At 39.9% G+C, this 15,081-nt stretch overlaps 2 non-coding genes across 2 annotated transcripts; both read left to right on the forward strand.

The window, feature by feature from the left end:
• Positions 1-335: 335 nt before the first annotated feature.
• Positions 336-407, forward strand: trnaa-cgc (transfer RNA alanine (anticodon CGC)). The gene has a single exon. It is a non-coding gene; the product is annotated as a tRNA-Ala (tRNA).
• A 1,833-nt stretch (positions 408-2,240) lies between these two features.
• trnaa-cgc (transfer RNA alanine (anticodon CGC)) lies at positions 2,241-2,312 on the forward strand. Its single transcript has one exon. It is a non-coding gene; the product is annotated as a tRNA-Ala (tRNA).
• Positions 2,313-15,081: the final 12,769 nt, after the last annotated feature.

Here is a 15,081-nt window from a genome sequence, read left to right on the forward strand (position 1 = left end):
TCATTTAGCGACTTCTAGCGACTTTTAGGACAGCCAATAGCTACTTTCCTTACTGAGGAGTTGGCAACACTGCTAACTTTAACATCAGCTATCTGAGCAGCTAACCGATTGCTGCAGCTGTTACATAGCCCATCTGTAAATAGCCCACCCAATCTACCTACCTCATCCCCATATTGTTTTTATTTACTTTCTGCTCTTTTGCACACACGTATTTCTACTTGCACATCATCATCTGCTCATCTATCACTCCAGTGTTAATTTGCTAAATTGTAATTACTTCGCTACTATGGCCTATTTATTGCCTTACCTCCTCACGCCATAGAAACTCTAAGAAAGGGGATGTAGCTCAGTGGTAGAGCGCATGCTTCGCATGTATGAGGTCCTGGGTTCAATCCCCAGCTTCTCCATTTTAAATTGTTGCATTGACCCAACTCCTACAGAATGTTGAAGTTCTAAGCAGGAAACAGAGATGTGCTAAATAATTTGGTTTTGTAATCTGAAGAATATGCGTTCTATCCTTGTTGTACATTTATAGAACAGAAGTGGCATGTTTGCCAACTTTTATGGCATCATTTTCAAAACTGAAGTTCATGTGTTCGATCCCTGTCCGTGTCTGTATTAAGAATTGCTGCTATCATTTCATTGTAGTTTCAATGGAGTGGTGTATATAAAAAGTACATTTATTAATATTGCTTTTTATCTGCAAATGAAATGGGATGAAAGCTCAGAGGGGGAGTGCATGCTATTTATGTATGAGGTCCTCGGTTCAATCCCAAGATTCTCCACTGAGATTATTTGTGTGCCAAATTCAATTTACACAACTACTACTTTCCAGAATGTTGATAAATATCTTGCTGCATAGAGTGGCATGGTGGCCAAGTGGTAAGGCGTCGTCTTTGTAAACCGAAGATCATGGGTTCAAATCCATCCGTGCCTTACTGAAAGACACATGATTCCATGGAATAAATGTCTTTCATTGGAGGACTTTGTCTAAAAGAAAGATGTATCAATATGGCAACACAGCTGTTATAGTAAGGGGTTGAGGGCCAAAGTTAATTCTCTGTCGAGTGTATTTAGCTGGGCACATATATTTCCCTCCCTAACTTTCAGTGTTGCCAACTTAGCGACTTTGTCGCTATATTTAGCAAGTATTCAGACTCCTCTAGCGACACATTTTCAAAAAAGCGACTAGCGACAAATATAGCGACTTTTTCTGGTGTTATTTGAGACTTTTGTTGACTCTGACGTGAAGCGGGTGCTGCCGTGGGCCCCATCCCCGTCCAAAAGCACTCACAGGTGGCCCAGTCCTCACACAGCAGTCCCTCCCAGCTGCAGTCAGAGCAGAAGATGTTCACCCCTCCGCGTCCAGACTGCAAATGAATCGCGCATGCGGGAAGCCGCAGCTGGATGTTCCCGCCTGGCTTACATTTAAAAAAATACCTATAAACCTGAATTAGGGCCAGACTAGTTACCATAATCTTCTCACATTGCCATTGACAGTTTTTTCTATTGTCTCTTTTTGGTCATCTAGATTGTTAATGTAGATTGTATACAAAAAAAAAAATGTTATGGTTAAAAATGTTCATGTTTTACTGTGACTTGTTGTAGGCTCCTAAGTGGACCATAAGGTTAAAAACCAAACCAAATTAAGAAAACGAAAAAAAAAATGTTATAAAAAAATAAGTAACTCCGCCAGAGTGTCTCTTTTGGGTCAATTTTTCCGGTCCCGAGCCAGGATAAAGGAGGGTTGGAATTGTGACATAAAAAAACAGAATCGACAGAAGAAAGTTCATTTGTAGTTCTAAACATTTTAGGGTGTTTTTTACTCACTTTTTGTCTCTCCTCTCTCCTACAGCGTCCGTCACAATTACATGCACATGGCCAATTATGCAAATTAGGGATGACGTCATTTAGCGACTTCTAGCGACTTTTAGGACAGCCATAGCTACTTTCCTTACTGAGGGTTGGCAACACTGCTAACTTTAAACATCAGCTATCTGAGCAGCTAACCGATTGCTGCAGCTGTTACATAGCCCATCTGTAAATAGCCCACCCAATCTACCTACCTCATCCCCATATTGTTTTTATTTACTTTCTGCTCTTTTGCACACCAGTATTTCTACTTGCACATCATCATCTGCTCATCTATCACTCAGTGTTAATTTGCTAAATTGTAATTACTTCGCTACTATGGCCTATTTATTGCCTTACCTCCTCACGCCATAGAAACTCTACAGAAAGGGGATGTAGCTCAGTGGTAGAGCGCATGCTTCGCATGTATGAGGTCCTGGGTTCAATCCCCAGCTTCTCCATTTTAAATTGTTGCATTGACCCAACTCCTATCCAGAATGTTGAAATTCTTAGCAGGAAACAGAGATGTGCTAAATCATTTGGTCTTGTAATCTGAAGAACATGCCTTCAATCCCTGTTRGCACATTTATAGAACAGAAGTGGCATGGTTGCCAACTTTTATGGCATCATTTTCAAAGACTGAAGTTCATGTGTTCGATCCCTGTCCGTAACTGTTTTAAGAATTGCTGCTATCATTTCATTGTAGTTTCAATGGAGTGGTGTATATAAAAAGTATATTGTATTAATATTGCATTTTCTCACCAAATGAAATTTCTCCAATGTACATTTTTGCATTGACCCAACATCTACTGTCTCTATTATATTATGACAGACCAGCTAGATCTACTGTCTCAATTATATTATGGCAGACAAGATAGATCTACTGTCTCAAACATATTACTACAGACCAGCTATATCTATTGTCTCTATTATATTACGACAGACCAGATAGATCTACTGTCTCAATTATTTTATGACAGACCAGCTACATCCACTGTCTCTATTATATTATGACAGACCAGCTAGATCTACTGTCTCAATTATATTACGGAAGACCAGCTAGATTTACTGTCTCTAGTTTATTATGACATACCAGCTTCATCTACAGTCTTTAATATATTACAATAGACCAACTAGATCTACTCTCTCAATTATATTATGACAGACCAGTTAGATCTATTATCTCTATTATATTATGACAGTCCAGCTACATCTACTGTCTTTAATATATCACAATAGACCAACTAGATCTACTCTCTCAATTATATTATGACAGACCAGCTAGATCTACTGCTTCTATTTTATTATGACAGACCAGCTAGATCTACTGCTTCTATTATATTATGACAGACCAGCTAGATCTACTGCCTATTTTATATTATGACAGACCAGTACATCTTACTGTCTCATTATACACGAAAGACCGCTAGATCTACTTCTCTATTATAATAGACAGCAGTCTATGATCTACGCCACTAATTAATATCCAGGCATACATACATTCACAAGACCTGTGAGAGGTCTAAACATATGTTTCTCAATGACACAGCCCCCTGAGTCTAAATATTGAATTTCTAATCTTGACAGACACTAGATTCGTATCATAGACTGACATTGGAACTAGTCTCAGTTCTATTTATCAGAGAAATCTCAGCTCTAGACTCCGTTCCTCATCATAATGCAAATATAAATATGAGTCGACATGATCAAAGCTCAAATATATGTTACTCCCACTGTCTCTATAATATAAAATGAAATATTATAGTACTCATCACCAGTGACGTAATGAGTGTGTCTGAGTGGTTCTCGATTAATTATGACAGACCAGCTAATCTACTCTCTCTATTATACGACAAAAGACCAGCTAGATTTACTGTCTCTATTGTATTATGACAGACCAGCTAGATCTACTGTCTCAATTATATTACGGAAGACCAGCTAGATTTACTTCTCTAGTTTATATGACATACCAGCTAGATCTACCTTCTCTACTATAGTTATGACAGACAGCTACATCTACGTCTCTATAATAGTATGATTGAGCTGCTGGATCTACTGTCTCATTATATTATGACAGACCAGCTAGATCTACTGCTATATTATATTATGACAGACCAGTTAGATATATTATCTCTATTATATTAGGACAGTCCAGCTACATCTACTGTTTTTTATTTTTAAATTAAAGACCAGCTAGATATACTGTCTCTACTAAATTACGACAGACCAGTTAGATCTATTCTCTATTATATTATGACAGACCAGCTAGATCAAATCAAGTTTATTTTATATAGCCCTTCGTACATCAGCTAATATCTCGAAGTGCTTGTACAGAAACCCAGCCTAAAACCCCAAACAGCAAGCAAGCAGGTGAAAGCACGGTGCTAGGAAAAACTCCCTAGAAAGCCCTGAAGTTTATTTAGTGCTTTATCCGGTAGCGGAAATGTAGGCATTGCAGTAGTCTAACCTAGAAGTAAACAAATGCATGGATTAATTTTCTGCATCATTTTGGACAGAACATTTCTGATTTTTGCAATGTTACGTAGATGAAAAAAGCTGTCCTTGAAACAGTCTTTGATATGTTCGTCAAAAGAGAGATCAGGTCAAGAGTAACGCCGAGTCCTTCACAGTTTTTTGAGATGACTTTACAACCATCAAATTATATTGTCAAGTTTAACAGAAGATCTCTTGTTTCTTGGGACCTAGAACAAGCATCTCTGTTTGTCGAGGTAAAAGTAGAACGTTTTCAGCCATCCACTTCTTATGTCTGAAACACAGGCTTCTACGAGGGCAATTTTGGGCTTCACCATGTTTCATTGAAATGTACAGCTTGTGTCATCCGCATACAGTGAAAGTTAACATATGTTTTCGAATGACATCCCCAAAGGAAAATATATAGTGAAAACAATGTGTCCTAAAACAACTTGAGGACACCGAATGTACAGTTGATTTGTCAGAGGACAAACCATTCACAAGACAAACTATATCTTTCCGACAGATAGAATCTAAACCAGCCAGAAACTTGTCCGTGTAGACCAATTTGGGTTTCCAGTCTCTCCAAAAGAAGTGTGATACATGGTGCAAAGGCAGCACTAAGGTCTAGTAGCACGAGGACAGATGCAGAGCTCGCGTCTGACGCCATTAAAAGGTCATTTACCACCTTCACAAGTGCAGTCTCAGTGCTATGATGGGGTCTAAAACCAGACTGAAGCATTTCGTATACATTGTTTGTCTTCAGGAAGGCAGTGAGTTGCTGCGCAACAGCTTTTTCTAAATTTTTGAGAGGAATGGAAGATTCGATATAGCCGATAGTTTTTTATATTTTCCGGGTCAATTTGGCTTTTCAAGAGAAGGCTTTATTACTGCCACTTTTAGTGAGTTTGGTACACATCCGGTTATAGAGAGCCGTTTATTATGTTCAACATAGGAGGGCCAAGCACATGAAGCAGCTCTTTCAGTAGTTTAGTTGGAAGAGATCCAGTATGGCACTTGAAGGTTTAGAGCCATGATTATTTTCATCATTGTGTCAAGAGATATAGTACTAAAACACTTAAGTGTCTCTCTCGATCCCAGGCCCTGGCAGAGCTGTGCAGATCCAGGACAGCTAAGCCCTACTGCCTCTTTTATTTTATGACAGACCAGCTAGATCTACTGTCTCTATTATACCAGAAAGAACAGCTAGATCTACTTCTCTATTTATATAGACAGACAGCTAGATCTACTGTCTCTATTATATTATGACAGACCAGCTAGATCTACTGCCTCACTAAATAATATCACAGACCAGCTAATCTACTTGTCCAATTATATTATGGCAGAACAGCTAGATCTACTGTCTCAATTATTTATGACAGACCAGCTACCTCTACTGTCTCTATTATATTATGACAGACAGCCTCGACTACGTCTCTTTTATATTATGACATACCAGCAAGATCTACTGTCTCATTATATATTTGACAGACCAGCTAGATCTACTGTCTCTATTATATTATGACAGACCAGCTAGATCTACTTCTCTATTATACTGACAAAAGACCAGCTAGATTACTGTCTCTAGTTTATTATGACAGACCAGCTAGATCTAGCTGTCGTCAATTATATTATGCAGACCAGCTAGATTCTACTGTCTTCAAGTATATTACGCGAAGACTCGAGCGTAGATTTACTGTCTCTACTATATTATGACAGACCAGCTACATCTACAGTCTCTAATATATTATGATAGAGCTGCTGGATCTACTGTCTCAATTATTTTAGGACAGACCAGCTAGATCTACTACTTATATTATATTATGACAGACCAGTTAGATCTATTATCTCTATTATATTATGTTAGACCAGATAGATCTATTATCGCTTTTATATTATGACAGACAAGCAAGATCAACTGTCTCAATTATATTATGAAAGACCAGCTAGATATACTGTCTCTATTAAAAACAACAGACCAGATAGATCTACTGTCTCTATTATGTTATGAGACCAGCTAGATCTACTGCCTCTTTTATATTAAGACAGACCAGCTAGATCTACTGCCTCACTAATATTATCACAGACCAGCTAGATCTACTGTCTCAATTATGTTATGGCAGACCAGCTAGATCTACTGTCTCTACTATTTTATGACAGACCAGTTAGATCTATTATCTATTATATTATGACAGACCAGCTACATCTACATTCTTTATTATATTATGGCCTAATGGATAATAAACTAATAAAAAAATATATTTTCTAGCTAACAAGTTTGCATAGAAGTTGAAGTTATAATCAGATAGAACACAGTAAAATGTTTGTTAACCAAACCCGTATGTCCAAGATTTTGTGTCCAACAGGTGAATGACAGGAGAAGGTGATTCACTCAATCCAACCAGTCCCTGAGGTTGGAATAGACGCTGAGGAGAATAGACGGGATGCAGGCCATTGAGAAGGTTCATACCAGGTTATGTTAAACCACTGCCTTAGCCATTAGAATAGCTGAGAGAGTTACTTGGGTCCACGTTACCCACTGCAAGAAGGTATGTACCCATATAAGCACTGCTGATCACACATAGAGTTAGGAGAAGAACCGAGGACCAATAAGGTCCGGGGGTTACCTCCTTAAACGAAGATTTCCTACCCCGACAGTTCCACACTATGTGTGCTCCTAGAAGTGTGAGTATGGGATGGTACCTAGCAGACCGACTAAGGGCAGGAGAGGGTTGGCGGTTTTTGGGAAGAGTAGGGGCTCTGAGCTGCATCCTAGTCTTTGAAACCTTTCTGATTATCCAAATCAACCACCTGGAGGTACTAGTTATATGACGCCATTGTCATTGATAAGAAGTAAAAGATCAACTATATAATTCACTGATAAGTGACTAACAAAATAAGGAGTCAAAGAAGATCATGATGTAGGATTTAAGGTAAACATTACACAATTCCCTAGGAAAGCAAATAACTGTACAGGGATTGGGATGGCCAGATTGAATAACTGTACAGGGATTGGGATGGCCAGATTGAATAACTGTACAGGGATTGCGGATGCCAAGATTGAATAACTGTACAGGGTTGGGAATGGTCCAGAAAGGTGAATAACTGTACAGGGATTGGGATGGCCAGATTGAATAACTGTACAGGGATTGGGATGGCCAGATTGAAGTACTCGGCCAACCCACCTCGGTTCACTTTAACTCCTGATGAGTACCAGTGTTATAGACACAAGAATGGCACCGAGAACTTAGATGATGTTAATGGCTGAGAGGTAATCGTTAATGTGACGGAGTTAGGTTTGGAAGTACAGGAGACAATTCTTAACCTCACAGCACCTATAACTGATGTAGGGTGGGCTCATACCAGCAAAGGACGCATACGACAGAAACTACCAAAAAGGGTGGTCAGGAAATTGCGACCCGGGGTTATTGGTCAAACCAGTTCGAGTTAGTCATCAGAGGCCAGTTATAGGAGGAGTTTCAGGAGGAGTTTTGACCAGGATGGGAGTTTAGTTGGATGCTATTGGCATCGTCAGGGAAGTTACAGATTAATACAAAAATATGGATCAAATAGGTGAAGACTTAACCACTACATTATATTGATGGTTGACAATAAAAATAAATATGGATTGGATTAATGACATCTATTATAAGGAACAGAGATTTGTTAATGAGAATGGGGATGCAGTAAAGAGTTCTCTGAGCAATTATCCGCCACCTCCCTCATGGCCTGGTAAAATAGATTGACTCTCGATATGTAAATTGGCAGAAAAGGGCGTGGTATGTAGAATGATTGGGATTCATTGCTGTAGGTTTCTTTTTTAAATAACACAGCTCCAGACGGATCAGTGACCAAGGCCCTGGCAGAGAACTCTGGGGTAGATAATGTTCTTACAAATTGATTTGACAGTAGGTTTGGGATATGGAAAATTGTCATGTTCACTGTGTTGTGGGCCACTTTCACCTGTATGAGTGTTTTGGTTCTGTGTGAATGCTGTTTGATTCTGGGTGTGAAAGGTCTCATTTCCAGGACTCTGGAGAAATCGATGACACTACAGATGATGAAATACGTGCTCTGAACAGTGGAAAGAGGAATACTGGTTCCCAGACAGAGAATGATCCGGCTACTTTGAGACATTTTTTAATATTTAGGTCCCTTCTTGTTTTTATGTTTAGACTGTTGTTTTTTTATGAAGATTATAACGAAAATTCTGACAAAAAGAGTTATGAATCTGATGCACCACACCACATCAACCAGAGCTGTGGARTTGGAACAGCCAATGTAAATACATATATTGTTTTTTTGTGTGGTTGATTTTGAGTATAATGGATAAATCGAATGTAAATACATGTATTGTTTTGGTATATTTTTGTATAAAATTACTGTTTACATATAGTGTTTGATATGTCAGGATGAATTATCATTAAGAGTGGATTGTTAGAATATTTTATCAAGGGTTAAGATAAATTATTAAATAATTCTACCCAGAAACTTAAGAGCATCGAGGGGGCGCCGAGAGGCAGGGGCTGGGACAGGGGCGGACCGCCAGCTTGATCCCGAGATCCAACTACGAGCTTTTTAACTGCAGCAACTTTAACCTCTCTTGGGTACGTGAGACGTTAGTGTCCCACCTCTTCAACAGCCAGTGAAACTGCTGGGCGCCAAATTCAAATATAGAAATACTCATTATAAAAATTCAGAAAACAAAACATATTTTACATAGGTTTAAAGATTAACTTCTTGTGAATCCAACCACGGTGTCAGATTAAAAAAATTATTTATGGCGAAAGCATACCTTACGATTATTTGAGAACATAGCACAGCAGACAAATCATTACAAACAGTAACCAGCCAAGTAGAAGAGTTACACAAGTCAGAAATAGAGATCCCTTACCTTTGATGATCTTCGCACTGTCAGCAGACATTCATTTTCTCAATAAATGGTATTTTTGTTCGATAAAGTATCTTTATCTCTCTCGGTCGCGCGCATGAAAATGCTCTGTGACACTTTAGGGTTCACTCATTCAGACTGCTCTTACTTCCTCATTTTTCAGAATACAAGCCTGAAACAATGTCTAAAGACTGTTGACATCTAAGGGAAGGCATAGGAACTGCAATTTGAGTCCTAAGTCAATGTATACTGTAATGGCATTGAATAGAAAACTACTGTAAAGGATTTCCTCTTCGTCTGAGGAGGAGTAGCAAGGATCGGACCAATGTGCAGCGTGGTAAGTGTCCATAATGAGATATTTAATAACTCAACAGAACACTGAACAAAATAACAAAAGTACAAACAAACAACCGAAACAGTCCCGTATGGTGCTAAAACTAACACAGGAAACAACCACCCACAAAACACAATAGAAAACAGGCTACTTAATATGGCTCCCAATCAGAGACAACGACTGACACCTGCCTCTGATTGAGAACCATACTAGGCCAAACACATAGAAATATAACAACAGAACAAAACATCTCACAGACATAATTCAAACAGTTTTAGAAACTTTAGAGTGTTTTCTATCCAATACTAATAATAATATGCAAATATTAGGAACTATGACTGAGGAGCAGGCCGTTTGATATGGGCACCTTTCATCCAAGCTACTCAATCAATACTGCCCCTTCAGCCATAAGAAGTTAACCATTGGGATTATTTGTTAGGGAGGGGTTAGAAAGGAATATCTGTGTGTGTGCTTAAAGAAAACTCTGTGGATCATTAAACTATGTTTGAACCGACCCAGCTATAAGTCTGTGAAGATAAGAGGAGACAGGGAAGAGACCCCCTCCAGGTTTTCCGTATCTGGGGGGGGGGGGGGGGGGTGGAACTGGTCAGCTAAGGGGTAATAAACTGGTAAAAGGCTTCAGGAGATAATCCAGATTAGTGTGTATGTATGTGCGTTAGTAAAAGAAGGGATAAAAAGAAAAAGTTTTGTATATGCATGTCAGAGTACTCTCGAGAATAAACACTATTGATTAATTTGGACATGGGTCTATGTCTATTTTATGCAATAAGGATCTTAACAAATTCTTATAAATGGACAGAGTGTTTGCTTTGTATAATTAAATAGGTTATGAACATATAGGAATAAATTCCTTCAAACACTAACCAATACAGTAATGGACAGGCATATTGATATTAGGAGAGGCATGCGTAGACGAGTGATCATAGTGAGTTGTTGGGCTGGCTGGAGACACGGCGATTCAGACAGCTAGCAGACCGGGGCTAGCAAGCTAGCAGAAGGCCTTAGAGGGACGTTGCGATGGAGGAAAGTCTGATTTAGCCTCCGCGTGGGTGACGTCGATAGAACCAGTCGTGATGGATTAGTAGGGTTCCGAGTAGCAGAGGGGTCCAAGTCCAATTGGCAAAATAGGTATAGTGCCCAAGAAATTGGCCGATGGATCTATTCAGCTAACAGTCCAATATGCTCTAGACAGCTAGCGGGCTAGCAGATGGGCATTCAGGGACGTCGCGACGTAGGGGCCAGCTGAGTACCCTTCGAGCAGGTTACGTAGGTAGTCCAGTCGTGAAGTAGAAGGGTCCAGGTATTGTAGCCCAGGAGTGGCTGTGGGCCTCTTCAGCTAGCCGGGAGAATGGCCTAGCAGGGGCTAGCTCAGCTAATTGGTGCTTGCTTCGGGACAGACGTTAGCCAGAGTATCACTCGGATTTCATTGAGTTAGCTGTGATGATCCAGGTGAAAAGGTTCAGAGCTTGTGGTAGGAATCCAGGACATGGAGAGAAAATAGGTCCGGTATGCTCTGATGTGAGTAGCGTTGTACAAACCTAGAGAGAGCTTTCCAAGCTAAAGGTTAGCTGATGACCGCTAGCAGTGGTTAGCTGACTACTAGCTAGTAGCTAGTGAGCTGGCTAGCTTCTGTTGGGGGATTCTGGTTCCGAGGTAAATAAAAATACTTTAGAAAAAACAGATCCACAGCACATTGGGTGAGGCGGGTTGCAGGAGAGTATTTTGAAGTTGAGGTTTAGAAAAAGATAAAAAAGATATATACATGGGACACGACAAGACGAAGGACAAAGACGTCTGACTGCTACGTCATCTTGGATATTACCGTTTCAGTTTTATCAACTGTCTGAGTGGCTGGTTTCAGATGATCCCACAGGTGAAGAAGTCGGATGTGGAGGTCTGGAGCTGGTGTGGTTACACGTGGTCTGCAGTGTGAGTCAGGTTGGACTTACTGACAAATTCTCTGAAACGTCATTGGTGGCGGCTTATGGTAGAGAAATGTACATTACATTTTCTGGCAACAGCTGAGTCAACAGTTGAGGAACAATGGGAAAGTAATTCTGCTTTGATAGTTAATACATTTGTAACRGCACTTTTGAGAAAATGGCTCTTAAATGTTTTCTTACACCCTCTTAAGCCTTAGCCCCACCCATCTCTTTAAGGATTCACATGCGAGGCCATGTGCTAAACAACCAAAGATTTCAAGACTAAAGGCTGGTTTATACTACTTCTATCAACATAGACAGTTGTCAGAGTGACATCATGAACATTCTATTGTCGTCCGACATAAAACTTGTCGCTATGAAAAAGTATAAACACAAAAACGACAGGCTGCATGACATCAGCCGCCTGGTCGTCCAAAATAGCATAACTGGTGTATTTTAACACCAAGTAACCCATCTGTTAAAAATGAATTTAGGATTTGTCAATCCAGCAAACCAGGAAACAAAAAGCAACTTTCTAACCAATGTTTTGGTTTGTTTCTAGCTTGTTAGCTGGCTAACATTAAGTTAGCTGGCTAGCCTGTTCAAATCATGACCATATCATAGCTGACAGCGTCTTAACTTTAGCAAATTTTTATTAATTATTACAGGAAAATAAACTCACAAAAATATAATTATTTCCAAGTTGATGGCGAGCTAATTACAGAAAATAGCTTACAGTTGTGAGTGTGAGGAAATAAAAGCAGGGCTTTCTACTGGAAAATTGTAGAACTTGGACACTGTCTCGTTGGCGTAATGTTATATCCTAATTTGACTTTGGTGCAGGTCATGTTGTTCTTCGCATTACCGTCTATGGTAAGCACAAACTATATCAAATAAAATCAACGTTTATTTGTCACATGCACAGGATGCACAGGATACAGAAGGTGTAAATAGTACAGTGAAATGGTTACTTGCATAGTAGTCTTTTGTTTATACATGTAGCTAGCTATCTAGCTAAACAATGAACCATCATCCCAATTCATAATGTTACTACCATGCATGTATCTGCAGGTAACTGAATTTAACCAACCAGGTTCAATGGTAGCTAGCTAGCTAACATTAGGCTATAACTAGCAATGCAAATCACTTTCTGAGATACGAATACTATTACTACACAGATCATACATGTAACATTAGCTAGCAAGCCTGTCAGCTAATGTTAGCTAGCTAGCTAACAGGACGCTTTAACTTGCAATGAAAATGTCTTTGTAACAAAATTAGAAACATATAATATCTGAAAATGTCGCTAGCTAGACTCTCTTACTGATATACATAGATGAATGCTTCTCTGTCACGGATGACATGGTTACCCATAGTTTGAAGATGTAATCCGGAGAGAGGTGTTCTCTTTTCGACTCCCTGCGCATAACATTTGCAATTATCCATCTCCTTACCTATCATACTCTGCTTCCACTGGACATTCCACTAATTTTAAAACTCAGTCAACTTCCACGTTGGAGTTCTTCATGATATCTTTAAAAAAGGCAGCGCATACTGAGCAAATCATGTAATAGACAAAAGCATGATACATTGCAGACCAATCTGAACTCATCTCTCCGCATGTCTAGCCTATCAGACCAATCCGAACTCATCTCTCGGCATGTCTAGCCTATCAGACCAATCTGAACTCAACTCTCGGCATGTCTAGCCTATCAGACCAATCCGAACTCATCTCTCCGCATGTCTAGCCTATCAGACCAATCCGAACTCATCTCTCGGCATGTCTANTCCGAACTCATCTCTCGGCATGTCTAGCCTATCAGACCAATCCGAACTCATCTCTCGGCATGTCTAGCCTATCAGACCAATCCGAACTCATCTCTTGACATGTCTAGCCCATCCATTATCTCAGTCAATCATGGCTAGCGGGAAGGTTCCTGTCTTTTTTTCCCTGTGGCAAGCCATCTAGGCATGTAATTCAGCAATTGTATTCGGATTTACAGATGGCATGTACATTTGTTATTATGGCACATGAAAGTTCAAATGTTCCAGAAGGCATTTCTGTCAATCAATGCATTTGGGAAAAAATAATGTTTACGTTCAAATGCCTCCTGTGAAGTAGTGATGTGTGACATACGCCTAGTTTCCTGAAACGAGTCTCATTTTAGAGTTGCTTTTTATTGTCCCCCACACAAGGTGCACCTGTGTAATTATCATGCTCTAATCAGCTTCTTGATATGCCACACATGTTAAGTGGATAGATTATTTTGGCAAAGGGGGATTTGCTCACTAACAGGAATGTAAACAAATTTGGTTAAAAAAAAAGATAAATATGCTTTTTTGTGGTATGGAACACTTCTGGAATCTTTTATTTCAGTTCATGAAACATGGGATCAACACTTTACATGTTGCATTTATATTTTTGTTCAGTATAAATATTTTCTCTCTCCTACCCACAAAGTCATCGCTGGGCGGGACATTACTGGGTTGAATGTCACAGCCCTGATTTCGAGATCTAATTGGCTCCTGTCTGCGTATACGTCACGATCATGATTAGAATTGATGATCGGACGTTTTGATTTCATTGTCTGGCTAGGGGACTGCTGAAGAAATCTGATGAATTCGAGCGGTCGTTTGATTTGACGACAAAAACAGGTACATGCCAAAATTACTTCACTGCCAGATTTCGACGAGTTCCGACTTCAGTTCGCTGTAGGCAGGGGTCAGAGAGAGTGACCATGTTAGGACGGGATTTAAAGGAAAAGTTTATTCGGCTCTAGTGGCCTGGCTATGGCTGCCATGGCCTGTCTTGCTAGTATGACGTGTTCTCCGCGTTATTGTTGTGTTGTGGCGCTTTCAGCGGGTTGTTGGTTGTCTGAAAGCTAGCTGTCGGAAAGTTAGATCATTCCGCTTCCTGTGTGGGAATTCTTAATCTGCTCCTCTCTCTTCCCTTGTGGCGGAATGGGTGGATGTGCGTTTTCTACATCAATTCGCTTTGCAATGTTTAAATTTTTTCATTCAATGGCCATGCGCAGTGAGCCTGCCAAAATGCTGAAACGGGAGGGTGAAGATGGAAAGCCACTAGCCCCGCTGCTGTTGGGTTAGAAGAGACTGTCTGGCTAGCTAATTAGCAACAGCATCATCATCAAAACAATGATGAAAAGCTAACAATCATAGCTTTTCAACAACGCGTCTAGACTATTTTCTGTTACTTTGGTACTGCTTAGCTAGCTAGCTAACTAGTAGCTAGATATATCTGGGATGCTGACACTTAGCTAGCATTAGCTTGTGTTGATTGAGGTGGGCTAACGTTAGCTATAGCTAGCTACTGACTTGATAGCGCAAATATTGCTAACTAGAAATCTAGCAAGTTCAGTTATTGCAACCTCCCAAGTTATAATGCGTTACATGGCTCCACATAATCGATACGCTGTATTGGTAGTGGATGCCAGACACATCCGTCACCTCTCATATACTACCAAGGAAGGTTTGAACGGGTCCCACTCAACTAGCTAGCTCCGAATCAGGTCCCATTCACATAGCTAGCTCCGATTCAGGTCCCACTCAGCCAGCTAGCTCTGATCCAGGTC

Source organism: Salvelinus sp. IW2-2015, linkage group LG23 (genome assembly GCF_002910315.2).
Source record: "Salvelinus sp. IW2-2015 linkage group LG23, ASM291031v2, whole genome shotgun sequence".
NCBI lineage: Eukaryota > Metazoa > Chordata > Actinopteri > Salmoniformes > Salmonidae > Salvelinus > Salvelinus sp. IW2-2015.